Consider the following 22,273-nt stretch of genomic DNA (forward strand, 5'->3'; position numbering starts at 1 on the left):
TGACCAGGACAATATTTCAGAAGCACCCTCTTTGCAGACAATTTGAGAATTAGAAGGCTATTATCATATCTTTTTATTTCAAAGCTCTACAAATTCACCACTTTCAGCTCTTGCCTTATGAAAAGGAACATTTTCTTAACTTCTTTATAATGTCTATTGCTCTCCTGGAACCAGGGCTACTTTAGCCCTTCCTTTCTGTCCCTTCTCACCAACTAAAGGCATTTCAGGATGACCACTTCTGTGTAGTGGGCATGGAAAGCTCTCCCAGTCAGTAACTGGGGTGTCACGATGCCTTGTGGATGTTGATAAACTGCATAGACGTACTGGGATAAAAGCCTCCTGAGGGATTTCAAACAGTCAGAGTATGAGCACGTCTAACATCACAAATACAGTCTGTTGAGAAATCCCAATCCTGGCAGCAGTATCCAGGCTTCAATGCAGCTGCTTATAGCAAAAAGGGGAAAAAACCCAAACCACAGCCCTGTTTATTTTACCTGGAGCAGGTTTGCCTTATTATTACTCAATCTTCCTCTTGGAAGTGTGTTCCTGATGAAGACTTTTTCCAGCCAGGTGATGGATTTGTAGGGCCAGTTCCAAAGGACAGAGACATCTTTGAGGGGCTGATCACCAGCCAGCCCTTGACAACCACTCCAACCACACAGGCCAGCTCTGTTTGTGTTACAGAAAAGCTGTGCCATTGTGAAGGCAGCGACCGCCCTCTTACCTTCAGGAAATAACCTTTAAGGTTTTAACAAATAAGGACAAGGAAGAGTGTTTTCATCCAGAGTGTTAATGCCTGAAGCGTGAAAATAGAACTGGGGGCTGTTTTCAGAAACAAAATGTACGGCAGGCTTGGGATGGGGTGAGAACGCAGCAGGAAAACTTCAGATTTATTTGAGATTACAAGGAGATTTGCTTATCTCATCCAAAAGCCTCTTACAATCAGCGTTTTCATCATCTCTTCTACTGGCTCATTTTACCTTTTGCTCCTAAACTGTGCTGGAGGCTTGGTTCTAGGCTGGCGCTGTGACATCCGCGATGTCTGCCTTCCCCTTTGACTGAAGCTCCATTTCAGTGATGCAGAAAATTAATTAGGGCATTTTATTTCCTTCGTATGTAGACCTAAATACTGTTTCTGAAGCTGCAAACATGGTAATGTTGTAAATGAATAATGACAAAATTAGTCTCCTTTTGCATGACTTCTGAAGCTGATAGCAAAAACAACCATGAAGGAATTGCGACACAAAAATCTGCTGTTTTAACCATACTGGAAAAAATTCTGTGTACCAATTAGAGAGATTACGTTGCTGAAAGTGATGCAGAGAACTAGATAATCAGGCAGATATACTAACCAGATGTCACTTTATCAGGCAAGAGGAAGGAGTATTCCACAGTGAATGGAAGACAGTCTGCGGGATGTCCATTGGCTTGTATAAATTTCCTTTTATTCCCATAATCGCTGCTTCTGGGGCCTTTCCTCCAGCCTGAACCAGAGTGGGTCAGATGGGCCAATGGCCACATGCGCCCAGGAGGCCATGGCCATCTACATGGCCATCTAAAGGCTATTGACCCCAGTCCTGGGCACAAGCACCCACCTAGGCTGCTGACCCCAGTCCTGGGCACAAGCACCCACCTCACCTGCTCTGCCCATGCACTGGGATGAGATATTAAGATGTCAGTAGGGAAAAACAGGGATTCATCTCTTCAGCTTCACTCCTTCAAGTCTTTACAGGGCAAAAATGTCATGCCACTAAAGATACGGAAAGAAATAAGACCAAAAAAGAAATTAATAATAATAGAGATGACTAAATATCATCACCTATGCTCAGATGCTGTTATTCAACAAGCCTTTGGAAATATTAGCCATATTTGGGGTTTTAGAAGTCATATATTTCACCCTTGCGATATTAGTGCTCCACTACTGAAAAAGAGTTGTTTGCACACATATCTAATAAATACATGTTTGAAGCTCAAGTTGATCTAATGTGAGTTCATGCTCAGCTGTGCATGTGATGTTTGGATATAAACAGCCTTTTCACATGGCACAACACCACCCCCCTGCTATTGTGTCTTTCCTCAGCCTTCGTTGTGTGTCTTTATGGCATGCTCATCGTAGTGACTGATTAGATAACTTTAAATGCCTGCACTAAAATGCACTGTCTTTAAATTGGGCTAAAGATGTCAAAGAGTACCTATGTATAGTCCCGATAAATAACTTTGACTGAGCTGACTTGCTATGAAATGGCACCTTTTTTTTTCCAAAATAGGCCGAAAGGTTTTTTACCGCGTGTTGGTGGGAAGGTTCAACCAACCAACGAGTCAAAAGGCAGCCCCAGACCCTGGGAGCTCTGTGGGATCCGGGCTGGGGATGATCCAGCCCTGCCTTGGGACACAAGACCTGTGCAAGGGAGAGCACCACCGAGAGCAGCACCAAAGCTCAGCAGCACAAGGCAGACCCCGTGCTGCTCAGCTCCCAACGTGGGCTCAACACACCCATTTTAGCCCTCACTTTGTCCTTCTCTGCCTCACGACAAGGGAATGAATCTCTGCCGGTTTGAATCGTAACAGCTGCAGTGACTTCAATAGAGTGATGAGTATTTATTCCAGCAGGAAATCTTACCCAAAATCTTTTCTAACTGCTGAACAGGATACGATGCTGATGGAGAGGCACGTTTTCAGCACACACACTTCAGTAATTCATCAACAGCACCACAGCAGCAGCACTGACCGTGATCCCCTGCCTCAGCCTCACAGCCTACCTAGTAATTGTTATAGTGATTAGAAGTCCTCTATAGGTACTTTTCCTTAGTAGCCACAGAATTAACAGCTCTGTTAAGCTCCATGAATAGGAATTATATTCTCAAAAATGTAATGTATTAGTTAGAGAAGTATCTATCCGGGGACAGCTTAATTTATGAAAGGCTCATTGTGGTGTGGATACTTTCTTGAATCATAAAGTGCTTTTAAATGAGAAAAGGCTAGGTAGGGGAAGAAGAAAAATGTTATTACAATGCCTTTAGTCTCCTTATTAAAAAGGTGAAAAAAACCAACCCCAAAGCAACCAACCATTTGTATCAAGCCACACTGTGGCAATGGGGGTTTAAGCAAAGAAGCATTTTTAACAGTGAAGAAGTCTGGGGTTCTTTTTAGTAGGTGGCAGGTTCCTATTGAACATCCTTGGGGTTCAAATCACCTTGAGTTTCCGTGAGCTGCTCCTGTGCTCCCCGGGCAGCCAGTTCCTGAGCTCTGGGGTCTCCACAGTCCCCTCGGGTACCGGCTCCGCTCCCGCCTGGGGCAGGACCCGGGGGCAAACCCAGCCCGTGGCCGGCACCTTCCCCCAGCCTCGGGGGGCAATTAGCTCCATCGGCCGCAACGTCGTTACGGGCCGGGTCAATCCCTCCCTTAGCCAGTCTGCTGCGCACTCATTTGTGAGGACTAATGACTTACACTGGTGCATGATTTCCACAGATGTGTTAATTAGAGGTGACTGGAGCCTTCGGAGGGTCGGCATCCACGGGAGCCGGGGGCAAAGTCAAAGTCTTTGTCTGATTGTTGCAATGGGCTGTTTCAGTGAATGAAGCCACGTGGTCGGCTGCTCGCAGAGGAAAAGACAGCACAGAAGGAGCAGCCAAAAACATCTGCCTTTAAAAAATAAATAAATAAAGACGTGGCTTGCCTGGCACTCACAAAGCACTGAGATGAGAAGAGATGTGTTTCAAAATATTTTTGGTCGGGGTGCCAGAGAGCACACTGCAAGATAAATGGCAGCGAGGAGCCTGTTCCTCTCCCACAGACTGAAAAAAAAACACCTGAAGGTGAAAAGCTTTGTTTCAAAGTGCTTGAGATCCTTCATCAGCAGCAGAGTAAGTGTGAGAACTGGAAAGCCACAGAAAAATACGTGAAGGTGAACAGCCACCAGCACTGGCTTAGAGGTCTGAGGCTTTTTTTAAGAAAGCCACCCCTGTCTGCAGCCTGGGGACACATCCTGCAGCTCTTACGTCAGGTGAGCACATCCTTTTGAAGTAATAAAGATTTTTGCATATGTATTAGCATCACAGGATGAAGTAGAAAGATGTAACAAATAGGGAGCCATAGTCCTGATGACAGATTTTTAGATGAGAAACCCCTCTCAGCTCTGGTTTCTGGGCAGAGAAGTTTGCATTAAATAACACCTACACCTATTCTCTTGGTTACACAGCAGCCAATCAGAGTCATAGTTTAATGAACAAAATAATATACTTCCATTAGCACTTTGAATTCAGGAGCATAATTTCATTAAAAGTGAAAAAACCTCCATAATAATAATTAATTAATAATTGTTTTAATTCAGTCTGGGCTTATGAGCTAATATCTCGCACACAGTTGTCTAATACAATTATAAACATAATTTCATGCTTAATGAAATATAAATGAAGCAACTGAATGGCATGCTCCAAAGACATCTCCCTCCCAGTCAGTGGCCCTCCCAACCCTTCCACCTCTCATGAGCTGGTTTTATTTGAAATGTAGATTGTGTTCTGGGGAGATTCAACATGAAGCCAGTCCTTCAGGAGAGCCCACCACGGCTGGGGGGAGAACCCACAGCCCCAGTGTCCCCATGGCCCCCACAGCCCCTTCCCCCCACACCGAGACAGAGCTTTTTGCCATTGGCAGCCTCAGGTGAGATGACCTGGGGCAGCTGATGAGGATATCTCATTATTATTTTTTTTGAGTGATTTGGGATCTGTTGATAATCAAGCACAGTATGTGTACACTTCTGGCTATTTTTTTAATTGATCTTTTTTATCACTAATACTGCTATTCACTTTTTGAATGATAACAGCAATTTCTCTCCCATTTTGCCCAGCTGGCTGGCAATGCCCCCCGGTCTCATTGTGAAAAGCAGCTACAAATAGGCAAAGCTGTAAAATATCTTCTCACTAATTGCTCAGGTACCTATTCCAGGAGCCCCAGTGGTGCCCATCCTCCCCTGCAGAGCCGGAGGAGACGGGGATTGAACCCCTGTTGGTGGGAGCTGTAACGATCCCGACGGGCAGGAACCCACCAGACCTCAGGAACGCCTGCCGTCCCAGGAGGCTCCGCAGCGTGAGGGTGTTTTATTTTGCTGGGGCTTGGATATAATTGAATTGGAGTTTGTTGGAAATTGAGCCCAGACTCGCTGAAAGCCTCACACGACTCGAAACCAGGCAGTTTTGCTTGGTTCAGGTTTAATTATGAATGGTTTGCTCAGGCTCTGTAATGACTCACGCTCACTAACTATCCTATATACGAGATGTGACAAAAGTGTAGTTCATATACACAAAGCATAATTATTTAATGATGAAGTAAAGTTGATTAGGAAGCCTTTAAGCTATTACACTCTTAGTAGGGTATTTTTCAGTCACTGAATAAATGAACATAATTTAAGTCTTAAAAGCTATATAGCTCCTGCTGTGTTTGAAAATGATCTGTAGCCAGCAAGTTAGGCTTTTCCCATTATAGAATTCTATATGCTACAACAAAGAGCATACAGCATTGCCACTAAGAACAGGGAAAACTATTCTTAGTGACTAACCAGGCTAAAAACGATAGAACTCACATCTCCAGTAACAATCATGAACCTGACAAATCAAGCTTGTAAGCCTATGGTGTGATCTGAAAACCTAACAAGCTTCCAAGAAGGATCTCTGGTTTAAAAATACATTCTTTCTTCCTGGATTCCTTTTTTTTTTTTTTTCCCCCATGAGATGTGCAAGACTGAACAGCACGAGAACGGCCGTGCCATGGAAGGGATATATTTGTACATTATGTAGCCGTGTTCCAATTATGAAATTGATCCATGGATAAAAATCCCTTAAGGGTGGCTATTAATGAGATTGCCTGCTCTGAGTGCATCCAGTAATACGATTAGGTATGCATTTATCCTGAGCAGAGATAAACCCATGACAAGTTCGTGCCAAGATAAAACAGTTTTGAAAGGCAATTAAACATGGGACATAATGTGCGTGCAGCTGTCTGTGGGAGGCTGCGGGAGGGGAAGCTGGAGTTCAGCTGCAGAAGCGCTTCTGCGTGTAACAGGTAGGGAGACACAGGCTTGAGCTAAAAATAATCAAAATATTTGAATCTGGAATTTACAAATCAGGCCTACAAAATGTGCAGGGTGGCCTTTTTGGCTTTCCCTCCTCTTACGGAAGGCTCAAAAGCACCCCTGGCAATCACCAGCTGCCCTGTGAGACACGGCTCGCTCCGGCTCAGGGATGTGGGTTGGGGCTCAGAGGACAAGCACCTCGGGGCATCCAGGCTCCTGCACTGCCTGACCAGAAGGGATGCTCTGAGGGAAAAGATCCCCAGTGATTCCTGTGGGATTTGCTGTAGAAACACCCGTGCCATGGTTGTGGCACCACGTGAGGGTCACAAAAGCTTTCAGCGGGGACTGACCCCAGCGCGGGAGGAGCTCGGCACAGGCAGAGGTGGGCATCAAGCCCAGAAAGAGCAACTCTGTCCCTGTTTTACAGCAACTGTAATTGCTCCGTTACTCCCCACTCACCTCCAAGAGAGCTGACAAGTCTTCTCTTAATTTTATAGCATAAGGAAGAGTTTATCCTTCTTAGGCTTTTACTGCTGTTGCTCAGGACATTGTTTTGTAGCATCTCCAATAATGGGTGTATGCGCAGACAGGCCAGAATCCCTCCGGGAGCAGCATCAACAATTCAAGCTCAAATCAAAATTTGGGCTGACTAAATAGACCTTAGAGCCCTGGCTTTGCTTCCCACCCTTTATCCATCTGAGGCAGAGCCAGCGCCTCTGGCTGAACCCGGGGCTTTGCCAGGCACCAGGTAACGATGCGAGACGGGGGCAATTACAACCCAATGGACAAGGGCTGGAGCAGACAGGGTGGGAACAAATGCTGGCATGATTTGCTCTCCCTTCTTTTTTTGCCCAATAAGCCCATGGTCACCCAAATGAACACAGCCTGGGGTGCCTCTAAATCACTTCAGCTGGCAAAACCGTGAAACAGAAAGGTACAGAGGGGAGTGCTTCCAACAATGAGTGTGAGTGAATCAGGAGGAATTCTTAAAAGCAAAATTAACAATAATTTGTAATAAGAGAGTATCTTCAAAAACCCTATGCCCCAGAAATAGCATCACTTCAGTGATGTGGGAAAGTAGAGGAAATTGAATTGCATGGGAAACTCCCTTCCTCATGTTTTAAAATATGAAAACCTCCTCTTCAACTGTCAAGTACACAAATGCCTTAAATTAAATCACTTAAGAAATTTGAATATTGGACATTTCATCTAGGTGTGATTGAAAGGAATAAACAGGCTTTCACCGTGTATCCACAGACCTTGAAGGGATGGTTGTAATTTTTTAAAATATGCACTCACTGAGTGTTCTGGCTACTGAGAGGTGAGTGTGTAAAGTACACGTGGAAAATGTGTGTGACTGGGGAACTCTCGAATGTAGCTTCGTGCTTTTACAAGCCTTCTGTTGAGAAGCTGCAAAACCCATATGGTACCCATTAATAAATATATTTAGCTTTTTTTTCTTCCTGAGCAATTTATTCCCAGGTAATTATTTGCTTCACTTATTCCAAGTGGCCCAGAATCCCGTTCTCACCTGCTGCAGAAAGCTGTTGTATTTGCACCTCTCTGCAGTAAAACACCGGGACCCTGTCGCCAGCCCCCTCCTTTGAGAGGGCCAAGTAAAGCCATCCTTCCCCTCCTTGCTCAAAAATAACTCCTAGGCCTGCCTTTCTCTTAAAAACCTTATTACAAAGGACTAAGAAACTTAGTAATTCAGTAAGAAATAGTGGATTTTAGCTGCTCCTCCCATCAGGCTGCCTGTTCCCTGCCAGGGGAGCTGGTTCTTCCAACGCCTTTGTGTCCCCCAGGGTGCTGGGCAGGGACATGAATTCTCCTTGCAGATAATTTGAATCATCAACCTTGTTTTGCTTCTTGGGCCCCTCCTTCAGAATTTTAAAATATCAGCTCTCTTCTAAATTAGCATCAAAGATTTACTGGTTGAGTGCAAGATCTCTGGATCCCTTTTGAAAACTCTGATACTTTTCCTTTTCTTTCTACGTCCCTCCTTCACTGCCCCCTCCTGTAATCAGGATCCCAAAGTGTGTGCTTTCTGATGAGGAGCAAGCCATGACCCATCTATGATTGCAGGAAATAAGCCTTTAAAATATGCCTAAGTGCTCTGCTTGTTTGAAGTTACTGATCCTTAAAATAGATGTCTTAAAAAAAAAAAAGTGTAATTTCAAATGTTTCTGCAGCTATTGTTGCAGTATGTGTAACAAGGAGCCACATCAAGCCACGTTACATCAGTTATGCTCCATTATATCATGAACTGAGCCAAATGAATCAAAACACACAGCAATACTTCAAATGAAAATGCAAGCCTTGTATAGTTTCTTTCCCTAGTTACCACTTACAAAGCGTTAAAATATTCAGCTTGATTTTGGGGGTTTATTTTAGCTATTTACCAAAAATCTTTTCAGCATATAAAATATTTCATGTATTGTGCAAAAAGATGAATAATTGTTCACTCTTTATGCTCTCAGAATTATTCACAACTGGAAAGCCCAGTAGGGTACCCTCTGCCACCAGTGGGGCTGAGACTCTTTTGACTCACCTCGTATGGACCATTTCTTTCTTTCTTCCAGACCTGCCTCGTTTTCCTGAGCTCCAGCCTTTCCTGTTCCCTCTCAGTCCTTTTCAGAGAAGATGATCCTAAGCTGGGTTTGAGAGCTCGTACGCCCCAGATTGATCTAATAAAAATAAGAAATGCCATTACTTTATTCTTCAGGACTTTCCGCGTCATTCCTCGCATCGGTGCCCTGGCTGGTCACCCCTCAGCTTTGAATTGCTATTGCAAGAGCTGTATGTGATGGCTCAGAGATCTCCTTAGGTCAATTTTTATCAGCAGGGAGTCGATTCTCCCTCCTGGCTCAGGGCACAGAGCACTTCTGGGATGCTCTGGGAACTGGGGGATGTGGTGTGGCTGGGCCTTCCCTGGAAAACACAAGTTTTCCCTTTTTTGTGACCTTTCTGCTCAGAGACGGTGGGAAAAGAATGGGTTCTTTGTCTTCTTTTCCAGGGACCTTTTATCCTTTTGAGCTATTAGGTATCACGTGCCACCACTGGAAACCCAGTGACAGAAGCAGTACCTAAGGTACTCCCTGGCATGTTTAGATCCCTGCACTTCACTGAGCTCTTCCAGCCATCTCATACTGTATTGAACGCATTGATAGAAGTAGAAAAATAATAGTACTCCCTCCTCATTAGTCTCTCAAGGTAGTTAGAACATAATTTGGTCCTATTTAGTGTTACTTTCATCCTAACCAAGTCAAGATAAGGTCAGATGTTTCACCTTTACTGAAGTTCTCGGTCCTCTTACACCCGTGTGCACACAAACCTAGGAGAAAAACATCTCAGTCATTTCCACAGCAATGATCAAAGAAAAATCACAAATGCAACGGACTTCAAAGAAAAGGGCAATGGCCCAGACCTAGCTCTGAGGCAGCGAGCACAAAATGGGTGAGATCTGAACTAAATTGCTTAAAAACAGCTCCCGGTTTGCAGCGCTGGCTGTTCCGTGGCACACAGACCCAGGGTGTGTGGGCACCAGCCATGGCCGGGGCTGCAAAGCTGGTCCTAAACCCCCGTGTGCAGCACTGCTGGCTTTCTGCAGGGCTGGGGAGAGGGGGGTGGGAGAAAATACTGCATCAGACTCTCTGAGCCAGCACTGGCCAACGGGAGGTGAAAACTCCAGAGCTTCATTTAAGAGAGTTAAAGCCTCCATTTCTGCACATTGTGGTGCCTGCACAATCACGGAGAAATAAATCTCGGTTAAATTTTTGATGAGCTTTCGGCTGCTCTAAATAATTAACTAGGACCTCTCTCATTTGAACATGGGTGCAACTTTTCATGTTTCAAATGCTTCCTGCCTTAATCACGGGGGAATCGCAATCACAAGCTATTCAGGTCACTTCATATATTTATTTATTTTTACCATCACTAGTCCAAACAAATCTTGAACCTTCATGCAGGGAAGGGAGAAAGCCTTTTCCTTTTGATCTCACCCCAGGTAAATCCCCAGGAGAAGCACGTGTCTCATTTCCAGTAGCTGACTAATGGAGATTGATAGGTTAGTCAGGTCCAATAGAACTTACAAAGCAATAGTGTGCGCTCACAGCCCAAGTTTTGACATTCCCCAAGTCCAGGACATTTCAAAGATGATAGTGCAGGATATCACAGGATAGCTTCTGAAAGGCAGATGAATTAATAAGGATACTCCTGTATCCCCTCATGTAAAGCACAGGAGACTGGTCCTGCCTTTGAGAGCCCGGCTGTGTGACAGCACCGCTGCTGGAGCCCGTCCTGCTCCACCACCATGTAACGGCATGGAAAATGAGGGCTTAACTACACCCGTTCTGTCCATTCATTAAGTGCCAAAAGGAGCTGGGATGTTGTTTTATGCAGAAACCAAGCTATCTTGTGAGTGTGTAAAGTGGGCATTAGCTGTATTAAATATTAGATTCAGTCCCCTAACGAGGGACTTTGATCTCCCATCATAAGACTCAGATGTGAAAATTGGGCTCTGAAAGCAGATTAGTAAAATAGCTCCTTCCTGACCACACCGTTCTGCTGCTGCCCAGTGAGCCACAGCCTGAGCCCCTGTAAAAACCTGCGCCAGGAACCAGGCAGTGTCCAGTCTGTGGCTCCTTCTGCAACGGGGAAGGAAGAGACACGCAGGTCAGGGGCTGAAAATGTGGCTTCCAGTCCTAATTCCACACAGCCACCACGCAGCCCCTCGGCAGCCCCTCCAGTGCCCACCCTCCAAAAGGGGACTTCCCACATCACTCTGCCTCAAAGGCACCAGGGGACAGAGCCCTACCTGGGACTGCAGAGGGCTTCAGGACGATCACAGACGGGGGAGCAGATTGCACTCTCAGCTGAATTTCTAACGACAGCCTTCCCGGGGCTCTCAAACTTGTCAATACGTCCAGAATTAACGATCCCAGCCTGCACCAGTTTGTAACTCATTACTTTTGGCACCAAAGCCAGTGGGCTGCTTCACGACCTTCACGACTTTCTCTTTTTCTATGGACGGTCACTGCAAAAATCTGAGGCATTCGGTATTTCCCAGGAACCCCAGTTACTGGTGTTTAGCAGTCACAGTAACCGAGTTTCTATATATGCTGCTTTCACTAATTTGTCCCCTTTTGTTGTGAAAACTGTCATAATTGCTTGATTTAGAATGTAGCCTGCCTGAGAGAGAGCCTCCCGAGAAGTGACAGGTTCAGAGACGCGCTTCGGAGGAGGAGAGCGCTTTGAATTGCAAGCGGGTGCTCTCATGTTTCTGCAATGAGCCCGGCAGTGCTGCTCCTTATTGAAACTGGAGTCTTACAAGATTTTCTTCAAAAGATGTCCTTCGGTGCTATCCATCTCTTCCCCCAGTTTCTCTGAATTGCATATGTATGGACAGCCACAGGTCAACATTCATTTAGTTTTTTTCACTGGATGGTGTTGCTGCCGATGCGTGTATTTGGCCACAGGTACTGACCGCATCACCCACGACTGGGACCAGGAGCAACACAGGTGGGTATAAATTGCCACAGTTTCACTGTCTCACCACAGCTACATCTCGTCACAGAGGCACTGGGAGATATATTTTTTTTATTTTATGAGAGCATTGCACAATCCAACCTCATTTCTGAGCCGTTTGCCCCACTGCCACGGTAGCAGAGAGGGGGCCAACTGCCAAGTGAACCACAAAGATCTTTTCTTCTCCAGCAGTTCCTGCTCAACGCAGATGTGTCCAGCTCAGCCAGGCAGCAACACGGCCACCAGCCTCCAAGCACTCGGTGAACTTGGCCTCAGGTCTCCACATTTACTTTCCATCGTGGTGCCAGACTCGTGCCACCTCGGCAGGTTACAAAGGGCCCCCGAGACTCCTCCAGGGCTTCCAGCCCCCTCATCTTCATGCACTAAGTCTGTTTGGAAATCTGGCCTTCAATCTGCCTGCGCCGCAATTCTTGCTCCTCTTCTCTTTGCCTTTTTTCTGTCTAGTCTGGAGTAAATGCAATTTCTCCACAGCAGCTGCCACCTCTCACGGCGTGATGGGCCCCCCAGTGCCATTTAGGAGCCACTGTAACCAAAAGAAGAAAAACAGACTTCCCCACTATCTCAGCATCTACATTATCTTTTACAGTCTTTTTCCAGCTTAATTTTTCCATATCATGACGATATGTCATCTGCTATTTCTGTGCTCTAATGCATTGTCATACTTTCTATTTCAATACCTCTTGAGCGTGATTTATTAAAATGACAGAGCACACTACAGTTTGCAATGCAGGGCTAATTCATTCCCACTTTTTAATACAGTTCCTCACATCATTTCCAGCATTCGAGAGAATATGTATTTATTTTAATCACCGTGTGCTGCATATATAATTTTTTTCTTAGGTGAAACTTCCTTTTAATGGAGGCTGGGTCATGGGAGAGCAATTATATGAGTTATGTGCACGGTACAGAATAATTTAAAATCAGCTTTCAGGTCAATCTTTTTTAATTATCTATTTTATCAACTTTTTGACTAGCAGTTTAAATAATTGTGTTTGCCTAATACCTGGAAATGTAATTGCTTTTAGATGGCCTTTATTCTAATCAGGGTGTTGGTGTCCTTCCCCGCACACCGCGCGTGTTTGCACCTGCCTGTGTGGGGACACATTTGCGGTGACAGCTTGTATAACTTATTTATAAAACGACAAATTATTTTAGAATTTCTTTAAGTTCCCAGGCTGGAAGGAAGGAGGAACGGCTGCTGCTGCAGAAGCCAAAGAGTCTGCTAAGTCAGAGGGAAGCGACGTGAATTGGTGAAGAGCACATCTCAAGTGGAACAAAACCCTGTGGGGCTGGTCCAGGTGTCAGGGGGACTCCACGGGTGTTGCTTTGAGCCCCATGGCTGTAACACGAAGGGGATGTAGTGGGAAGGAAGATTCCCAAAGGTTTTAGGCCATAGAAGCCTCCCCTGGGATCTGGGGGGAGATGTAGCCTCTCCCAGGGTTGGTCCAGAGCCGGAGCCAAGTGGAGGGGTCTGGCAAAGGTCCACCTCTGCTTCATCCCAGCAGGAAAGCACCTCCCTGTCCTTCTCTTTGTGCTCGCTGGAGCAGAGGCTGCAGCCGGGGACCAGCGCCGCGTCCATCCCACCGCGTGCCGAGGCCACCGAGGCTGCAGCAGGAGTGTCACCATGAGGCCATCTTGTTAACATGAAAGGATTAGTTCATCAGCAGGCAGCTTCGCTGGGTAATGGAGTCCGGGATGTCCAGCTGATGTGCTACAGGAGTAACGAGATCCTCTGACAGCAATTAGTCCTGGTTGCCAGCAGCGGGGGCAGGAACAAACAAGGCCATTGCTCTGGGGAGCCGTGAGCGGATGGAGCGAGTGCTGCAGACACAGGCTGCAGGTAGCAGTGCCCAGCACAGCACAGCACACACAGGCTACCATCTGACCATGCTACAGCAGCAGCACCCGGGGTGGTTTGGGACAGTCTGTGCATGGGCAGGTTCTGGGCACCAGAGGGTCATTCCAATAACCAGCTGCTGGGTCAAACATGACCATGTCTGAGTAGGGGTGAGCCAGAACAGAAAACACACTCTTCTCCTCTCCTTTTTCTCTTCTCATCACCCACTATGCACCTTTCTCACAAAGTTACTCTCACAGTCACCTTCATACATAATAAAAATACTTACCAGCATCACTCAAAAAAAGACACTGGTTTGAATTTACCATCCTGAAATCCTACTCATAGAAACATCCATTTTTCAGCTACTTAAGGGCCTCTCAGTTTGGAGGGCAGCTTCTCTTCTAATCTGATGTACGGTTTCATGTTGTCCAGGTCAGATACCAGTCCAGGTGCCACCAAGCAGCCCTGTGTAAGTTCATATTTCTGGCCCATCATGTTCTGACCTGTGCTCAGGCCACCAGTGGCCATCCCTGAGCCCTGTGCCAGCTGGGGCTCTCGCTATGCGCTGGTGGGTACGTGGCAAATGACCACTGTGGTGCTGAGCCAAGCCTGGCCCAGACCTGGCTGTTCAATGCTTCAACACTCATAATAAAGCAATATAGCAGCGTGTCAATTACTACGAAATTAGCTGCAGAATTGCTGCTGGATGCAAATGTACACAGCATTGACATTTATTTTCCTACCAAGAAAGACTTAATTTTATTTTTGAGAGTGACTAAGATATTGGCATAGTGCTTGGCGCTTTTTAAATTGTCTCTATTTGAAAAATGAACTATCCCTCAAGGTAAATTAAATGAACCTTTTTCTTTGTTCTTTCAATCCTTCTGCTAGAAGGGAGCCTGCTGCTGTTCAGCTGGAACCGCCTGTAAGTCAGAGATACACAGGTTGCTCCTTTGAGCATTGATTTCCCAGGAAGCACACAGACAAAGAAAACCTGGTGGGAATAAAACTAAAGAGCTGGGATGTCTGCAGTGTCCGGGGAAATGCAGGTACTCACCATGCTGGAGAAGGAGCAGGAGCGGGTCAGGCCGTCAGTGACACACTGGGTAGTGGTTTCAGGAGTCAGAAGAGAGAAAGGGGTACGTGCCCTTGCAGAAAGGATGGTGTTGGGAATCCCAAGACCCCCTGCTCCTTAGAAGGCACCATGTTGTCTCCACACAGACCCACTCACCTGCTTCCACACCAATTTAACTGAACGCGATGGCTCTGAGCAGCTTGTTCCTCCCAGGCTGGCCCCCAGCGCTGCAGGGGAGAGCAGCTCCCGTGAGCTCTGCTCTCCAGAGACCAGCCCTCTGCCCCCTCCCTGCGCCTCCACACTCTGCCCCTCGGTCAGGTTTTCTGCCGACACACTTTCTGCTTGTTCCTGATGGCATCTTATTTATCTGTGAGTGTGAACATGCGTGTCTGTGCACGTATCTCCTCTCCTCCCATACATCCGTGTATGTGACTCTGTGTTTGTATTTCACTTGTAATTGTTTCCTTCCGCCTGCACTGAAAAGCTGTAAATATTCCCATTTCTTCTGGCACACACAAGCAGTTGTGATTGCAACCGCCCAAGCTTGGAGATACCAGCTGAGACATCCCGTTCCAATCACAGCTTCTGTGGGAAGGCTGCCTCTCCCCAGCCCACTCCCTAAGGAAAACCAGGGCTGGGTCACAGAAGCTGGAAGTGTGTCAGCTCACACTCACCCGGGATGTGCCAGGGGAGCTTAATGCCAGGACTGAAGGCACACATCGTTAACCTCAGTGTTACAAATACATTCTTAGGTATGGTAGGATCAGGGAGTTACGGGACTCCTTTGAAATAAATTCCAGAAGTTCTGCCTAAATAGCAGAATGATGTAATTAAAGTGAAAATACACTGAAGTGGCATAAACCCCCCTGTCTACTCACGTGGAAAAGATTTCTTCTGCGATCATCCTCTGTCTCCACGTACTCAGATGTTTGTAGCACCTACTCCTGCAGCGGTGCAAATCCAAGAGACCCCAGTGCATTTGCTTCTTTTGCTTTGAAGTGCAGCTGCATCAGTATCTCAGTACCTCTGTCCTGTCACACCAAAAGCAGCACCGTGATTAGAGACAGGGCATTTGTGAAAAACAATTCATTGAATGAACTTCTGTTATTTTTCCTGTTCTGTACTATATATGAACACATTGTGGTTATGAATCTGACTCCAGTTTCATTTAAAAATATAAGGCAGCTAAAAAAAAAATAGAAGAACTCAGAAGGTGATACTTAAAATCTGACACCTGAACTGGTCTGGGAGGAGGCATACTGGGAACTCCAACACTGAACGAACCGATGGACAGGTTAAAAGACCAGATAATACAGATGATGGAGAATTCAACGCAAATGACTTCTCTGACATTTAAAAGCATTTCCCCTTGCACAGCCAGTGCTGCCAGGACTTCAGAAGGGAAGCTGTTCCCTGCCTACTCTGCATTTCAGCAGTGCTTCATTTAGCTTAACTTCAGTCACTGGACCTGAAACTGCCTCGGGCACTTGGGAGGTTCTGTAAGATAAAACATAGATTTGCTTATCTATTTACTTCAGTGTTCATTGTGTAAAATCAGGAAAAGACATGATGGAAATCAGGCTGCACTGGTTGAAAACAGCCATAATTCATGAATTGCCCTGCATTTACTGCCCAGCACGAAATCCAAAGGCAAGTCCATGAAATGCTCCTCCACCAGCAGGTCCCCAGGGCCCGAGCTCAGGAGGAAGCCTTTGGAGGGACAGGGTTTTTACAAAGAGACCCCGGCACCCAGCCCAGACCAGTGCCAGCTGAGGGGCTGAGAACCCAGTGGTATCTCTGCCTCTCCCTGGGGTCTTCACCTTCTGCTGGCACCTCTAAGAGCACGTACAGGCAACAGCAGTTCTCTTCTCCCAAGTACAGGCGATGGGACAAGAGGAAATGGCCAAGTTGCACCAGGGCAGGGTTAGGATGGATATTTGGAAAAACTTTTACACTGAAAGAGTTATTAAGCATTTGAAAGGCTGCTCAGGGAAGTGGTGGAGTCCCCATCTCTGGAGACGGGTAGACATAGCACTTAGAGATAGATACAGTTTAGTGATGGCTTTGTCAGTGTTGGGTTGGTGGTTGGACTCGATGATCTCAGAGGTCCCTTCCAACCCAGATAATTCTATGATTCTGTGATTCTATGAATGTCTGTCCCCAGGGGCAGCAATGGGGATCCAGGAGCCATCAAGGAAGGGGCAGCCAGGACCAGCGATGAACGGAGCCAGCGACACACCACGCTGGTGGGGAACAGAGTGGGAACAGAGCCCCAGTTTCCAGTACTGTTTGTTGGGGGGAATCTCCTAGGTTTTGGTCCAGCAGGCACATCACAAGGCGGTCCTTTCTGCAGGACCTGCAGCCATGCCAAAAGCTGCTCTGCGTAACCGTGGCCGGCACCACGGTTCACCCCTGGGTGAGCAACAGCCTCCCCAGGCCCAGGCAGAGCCATTACGATATATTAAGTCAATACAGCACAGAGTCCCCTGCATTTTTGCCCTGATCTGCAGACATTAATTGCGTTCATAATAGCTCCGGGGGGGGTGCAGACTAAATGCAATTTCAATGAGCTATTAGAGCTCCTTCTTGGAAAGGCCCATTAAGGTTGCAGAGCAAGAGCTCGGGAGGAGATGCCATTTGTACCAACCCTGTCACAAACAGGGGAGAGGGACTTTCCAGAGCAAAAGCAGCATGTGAGGACACAGGCAGTGATTCTGAAATCCTTCCAGACCTTCTCATTTCCGCACAGGACTTGAGTTAGGGCTTGAAAGTACAGGGTACATGGACAAGTCCCACTGCAAGAGCTCTTGGCAAACTGAGGTGGGTTTGATAGAATGGAGCTCAGAGACCAATCCTGTTCTGCCACTGGGCTATTCATAACCACTCACTCCAGCTCCACAGAGCTCCATAAAATAGCTACCACCCTCTGGGATTCAATATTCAAACACAAATATCTCGTATGCCATGAATGTTTTTGCAGCGGTATCAGAAAGCACTGGCACTGCTTAATCTTTTGCTGGGTGAATGTAGCGTTTGGCTTCTAAAACAAGGGCATGATCAAGCCCTCAGGTTCCAGCAGCACAAGCAGCAGGGAAGTGCCTGCAGAGCAGCTTTGCTTTGCCGGGTGCATGGGTTGGGGTTTGCCATGACCCATCGCTCCTGGGGACCAGAGTCTGGGCAGGGAAGGGAGTGCTGGGTTTGGGGGACACTGTATCTGCAGCATCACGGCTTTTCAGGCTTTTCAGACCTTCATTTTTATGATTATGAAAACAGATTTATAGCAAGTTTATAAACATGTGTGGCTAATTATCATCTGCCGTGAGACAGACATTGGGCCACCCTGGGAGAGGCAGGAAGGAGGTTCCTGTGAAGGGGCTGGACAAACCTGGGGGTTTCACACAAGGCACTGGAGGAGACAAACTGCCTGTGGGACATGGAGTTGAGGCCCTGGGATTGTTTTTGAGGCTTTAAATGAAACCAGGTTAAAATCATACAGTGTTAGCTTTGCCATGTTAAACGGGTTTTGTGCTGTATCTCCACATACACTTACAATTCATTCTTTCCGTTTTCACAGGCAACGTGACCTTGAACAAAGGACAGGCTGTAGGACCACAGCAGTGACAATATAAAGAATATGAAAACAATCCTGGATACATAAAAATAAAGGCAAGATTAGGTTTTAAAACCTTACCTGGCTGTCCTTTGATTACTTCAAGGGACATGAAGAGGTGTAAGAGCTGCCACCTTTCTGAACTTGGAGAAACACGTAACTTTGAGAGCGCAGAAGAATCCGGGCTCAGGCAACGCTGTTCCCATCCCGGCCGTGGTGCTGCAACACAATGAACAGTTTAAGGGGGGTAAAATCTGTAGTGAGATTAAAGGCCAGGAGCAGTACATACAGCTTGTGAAAAAGTGGAAAACTGGGCAATATTAATAGGCAGAGCTAGTAGTTTTACAGCCCTGTTTTCCGTACAACTCTAGGTCACATGAACAATTTAATAATTTCTTCTGGATTAATATCAAAACCTGGAGAGTGTGTGAACAGCCCCTCTGAGCATTTCAGAAGGAGCAGATTTTCCAGACACCGGAGGGCTGGACACCCTTCAGACTGGGCACCCACCGTTACAGACACTGGTATTTCAAAAATCAGACACCAAGAATTTCCAGCCTTGCTCAATACCCAACGGACTCCTTTGTTTGAATCCTCGATCCCACCATTAGGCACAAAGGTCTGTTAAAATAATGTGGGTTTGGACATTCTGCCTTTTGCCTGTTTTAAATTATCTTTAACTGTACGAAAAGTTACTGTCTGGGAGGAACACCAGCCTGGATGCACCATCTGCTCCTCGTCCATAGGTGTATTTGTGCTACCCTATCACCAGTTTGGTCAAATATCTTTCCCTAACAACGTATTTAATGCCCAAATAAGGGACCAACCTGCCTCGCTCCTCTGGGCTCTCGGTATCCAAGTTGTGCTGGTTTTCTTGGGAAGGAGAATGCTCCTTGGAAGGAAGAGCAGGGGCATGTGGTGATCAAGATCTGGTTTGCTTTTTCCATTCCTGGGACCTTTTCTTTGCCAGGCAAGGCTGGTGGGTGACAGCCCTCTGTAGACAACAAATTTTAATTGCTGATTTGGATACTTATAATCCAGGGACAGGCGTTTAGTCCAAATAAAGCACGTCTAAGGAAGGGCAGGAACAGTCTGTGGCAGTGGGAAGCAGAGGTTTCTGCTCTGGGATTATCACCACAGAAGGAACTTGTGCAGCCTCCAGCCCTGCGAGCTCTCTCCTGCCCTCCCAGATCAACACCACCTCGCTCTGCTGCTCTCCAGCACGTGCCACCAACCCCTGCAAGACACGGGGTCAGCAAACGGAGTGACTGATGACTGCACTTATGGGCAAGAAGGGCTTGGGGGTGGTGGTGACACCGGGGCACAATGGTCTGTGCCCCATCATCAAAGGCTGGTGGCTGCTGAGTGTCCCCTCCTCTCTCCTGCAGAACCCACTGCCCAGAAGCGGGTGATGGCTCCGGCTCTATCCCCCCCCAGCACCTCACATCACTGCTGTCAGACACCAGGCAAAATTCATTCTCCTTCCTAAAAGCTAATCTCTTTATAACAGCAGCACCTCACGTCACCGCTGTCAGACACCAGGCAAAATTCATTCTCCTTCCTAAAAGCTAATCTCTTTATAACAGCATTTATACATAAATTAATGAAAGATCAGAATATAAAGATGTTCATTTTTGATTATTTGCCCATTTACAGGAAATTCAGTTAAAACTGTTTAGTTTTATCATCACTAGACAAAATAAGCATGACAGGATATTCTAGCCCCTGGATTATGTAGATAACACACAGAAATGTCATTTACATTTTCATTCTTTTCACAGAGCAACAAACCCATGCTTGCAAGCAAATTAAAATTCAGAACTTAATTGGATTTTTATATTCTCTTTAAACAGGTAATATTGTTTTTCTTCTTTTTATTATTGTATCTGAACACTGGTTTTCATTTTGAGAGTGTGCCACTGAAGGTGAGAGGCCCTCTGTGCTAAACGGTCCATTTAACACCATTAAAACCTACACGTTTGAGGATTTAGATTGTTGAACGCCAGTATTTCAGTATTATTGTTGAAGAAGAGAAAGGCTATGGAGAATTATTTCCTTGGGTGTATGCATGAACGTATATATGTGTTTATATATGCAGACAAGCACATGCACATATTTGAGTGTATGTGCACGAATACACACATTTACATGTCTACCTATATGTATGTCTATGGATGCAAATGTAAAGAAAACGTTCTAATAATTTATCTCTGTATGCTCATATTTTTGCCACAACTTGACAAACCATCTGAGAAAAAAAAAAAGGCACATTTTGTTTGAGTCTTTCTGAAAATCTACTATGGTGTGAAAATAATGGAAAACATTCAGTATCTCCCTTTTTTTCCCTGCTTATTGTGAGCTTCACCGAGGTGGCACTATCTGGTTCTGCATTTAAGCCTCTGTCTCCGGTGTTGGTCAGTAAAGCCCAAGCAGCTTCCCGGCACCTGCCCTGTGGCACTGGGAAGCAGGGTTTCCCTCCACACAGACCATCTGCTACCACAAAAACACCTGAAATTATGGAAATGTTGAAATGATGGTGTTTCTTGGCCAGCGCTCCTCGCTGCTCCCAGCCCAGCGGGAGGGCCCGCAGGCACGAGGCCATCCCTCTGCTGTCCCCAGGCAACACGGTCCTGCTTTGTCCCAGGGTGACAAAGGTCTTCTTGGAAACACACACATCCCCATTCACGGGATGAACACTCCATGACCCTGAAGAATTCATTGAAGTGGAAGCTCCACTCAGAAATCCTGAGCACTAAACAAACACACTTGGACTAATCCCAGCCCTTCCCTTGCTCCGGTTATTTCTGGTCATCGCGTGGGGAACATCGCGCCCGGGGGGGGCACTCCAGGCCGCTGATCCCTGCGGGGGGAGGCACGAGCAGGAAGGCCCCGCTCACTGACGGCCTAATTACAAACCTGCCATTACCTTCGGGAAATATCTGACCACAAACGTCAGCGCATCCGCGGGGGCAGGAGCTTTCCTGCTGAAGTATAAAATCCTCTACCTTAATTCTCTGCATTTCACATCGTATCATTTTCGAGTGCATGACTTAAAACTGATAAGGCCAGACATCTCCCCGTATCTTTTGTGTTTTCCCATCGTTGGCGATGTCAGTTTCAACACCTGCCACAGGCTACATCGGTGTGTAAATTAAAACTGCACTTTGCCTCCTCTGTGCTGACCTTCCTCGCTGATGTTTCAGTTGCACTTCCATCGACCTGAGACAGAACCTCCACCCCTTCAAGGCAGCACATCCCTTGCATCATTTGAAGATTTGCCCCTCGTTTTATAAGTTGTGTTTATCATGGGTTGCAACATAATGAGGATTTGGAATAATTTTTCATAAATAAACCTTTTTCACACAAACCCAGACCTCAGTAATAAAGAAATAAGCTTAAGGGGTAAGAGTCACAGTTGGGTGTTACCTGCTCTCCAGGTATCCGGCTGACTGAATCTCTGCAATCCCTGGGAGTTCACAAGCAAACCTATGAGTCTGTCAAAAAAACATTTTTGTGTTATTTCTGCCCAACCTAGAGTAAAAAAAAATAAATTATTAAATAAACACATAATAGGAAAACCTGCTCCCACCAGGATATCAAGTCCTGCTTTGTAGACTTCGAAGGTTTCTCTAATTCAGATGACTTTGGCATGATTGACACAATTTGCTGTGCCACGCTGGTTTTTCTCAGCTGCCTGGCACCTCTCCCACCAGCCCAGGGCTGAAGCTGGCCAGCCCGACCCACGCGGGGTTGCCAGCCCCGTGTGAGGCACCAGCACAGATGGTTCCCCCCCAGCCTCCCCCACAGTGTCCCCTCCATCCCTGTTCCCTCAGTGTCCCCTCCATCCCCATCCCCACAGCGTCCCCTCCATCCCCATCCCCACAGTGTCCCCTCCATCCCTGTTCCTACAGAGGCACCGTGGAGGAGCCGCGTGTGACTGTGCGGCCGCCGACACTCGGGTCTTCTTGCAGGGACCAGCTTGATGCCTCAAGCCTCAACCCACGTTTAAACCTTCTGCCTGGTGAATAGATTATGTTCCTACAGAGGCACCGTGGAGGAGCCGCGTGTGACTGTGCGGCCGCCGACACTCGGGTCTTCTTGCAGGGACCAGCTTGATGCCTCAAGCCTCAACCC

The 22,273-nt window shown here is 46.6% G+C and overlaps 1 long non-coding RNA gene across 4 annotated transcripts; it reads right to left on the reverse strand.

Moving 5' to 3' along the window:
• Positions 1 to 385: 385 nt before the first annotated feature.
• On the reverse strand, positions 386 to 22,156 carry LOC106893409. Of its 4 annotated transcripts, XR_001413060.1 has the most exons (11): positions 22,049 to 22,156; positions 21,566 to 21,633; positions 18,967 to 19,133; positions 18,221 to 18,358; positions 15,408 to 15,560; positions 14,686 to 14,756; positions 10,884 to 12,137; positions 9,357 to 9,401; positions 8,619 to 8,754; positions 1,634 to 1,750; positions 386 to 1,595 (listed from the first exon to the last, which is right to left on the reverse strand). It is a non-coding gene; the product is annotated as an uncharacterized LOC106893409 (long non-coding RNA). The 4 variants fall into 4 exon arrangements; XR_001413059.1 differs by lacking the exon at positions 386 to 1,595 and having other exon boundaries at positions 1,605 to 1,750; XR_001413061.1 differs by lacking the exons at positions 386 to 1,595; positions 14,686 to 14,756 and having other exon boundaries at positions 1,605 to 1,750.
• Positions 22,157 to 22,273: the final 117 nt, after the last annotated feature.

The sequence above is a fragment of the Calidris pugnax genome, unplaced genomic scaffold (assembly GCF_001431845.1).
Source record: "Calidris pugnax isolate Ruff unplaced genomic scaffold, ASM143184v1 scaffold198, whole genome shotgun sequence".
Taxonomy (NCBI): Eukaryota; Metazoa; Chordata; class Aves; order Charadriiformes; family Scolopacidae; genus Calidris; species Calidris pugnax.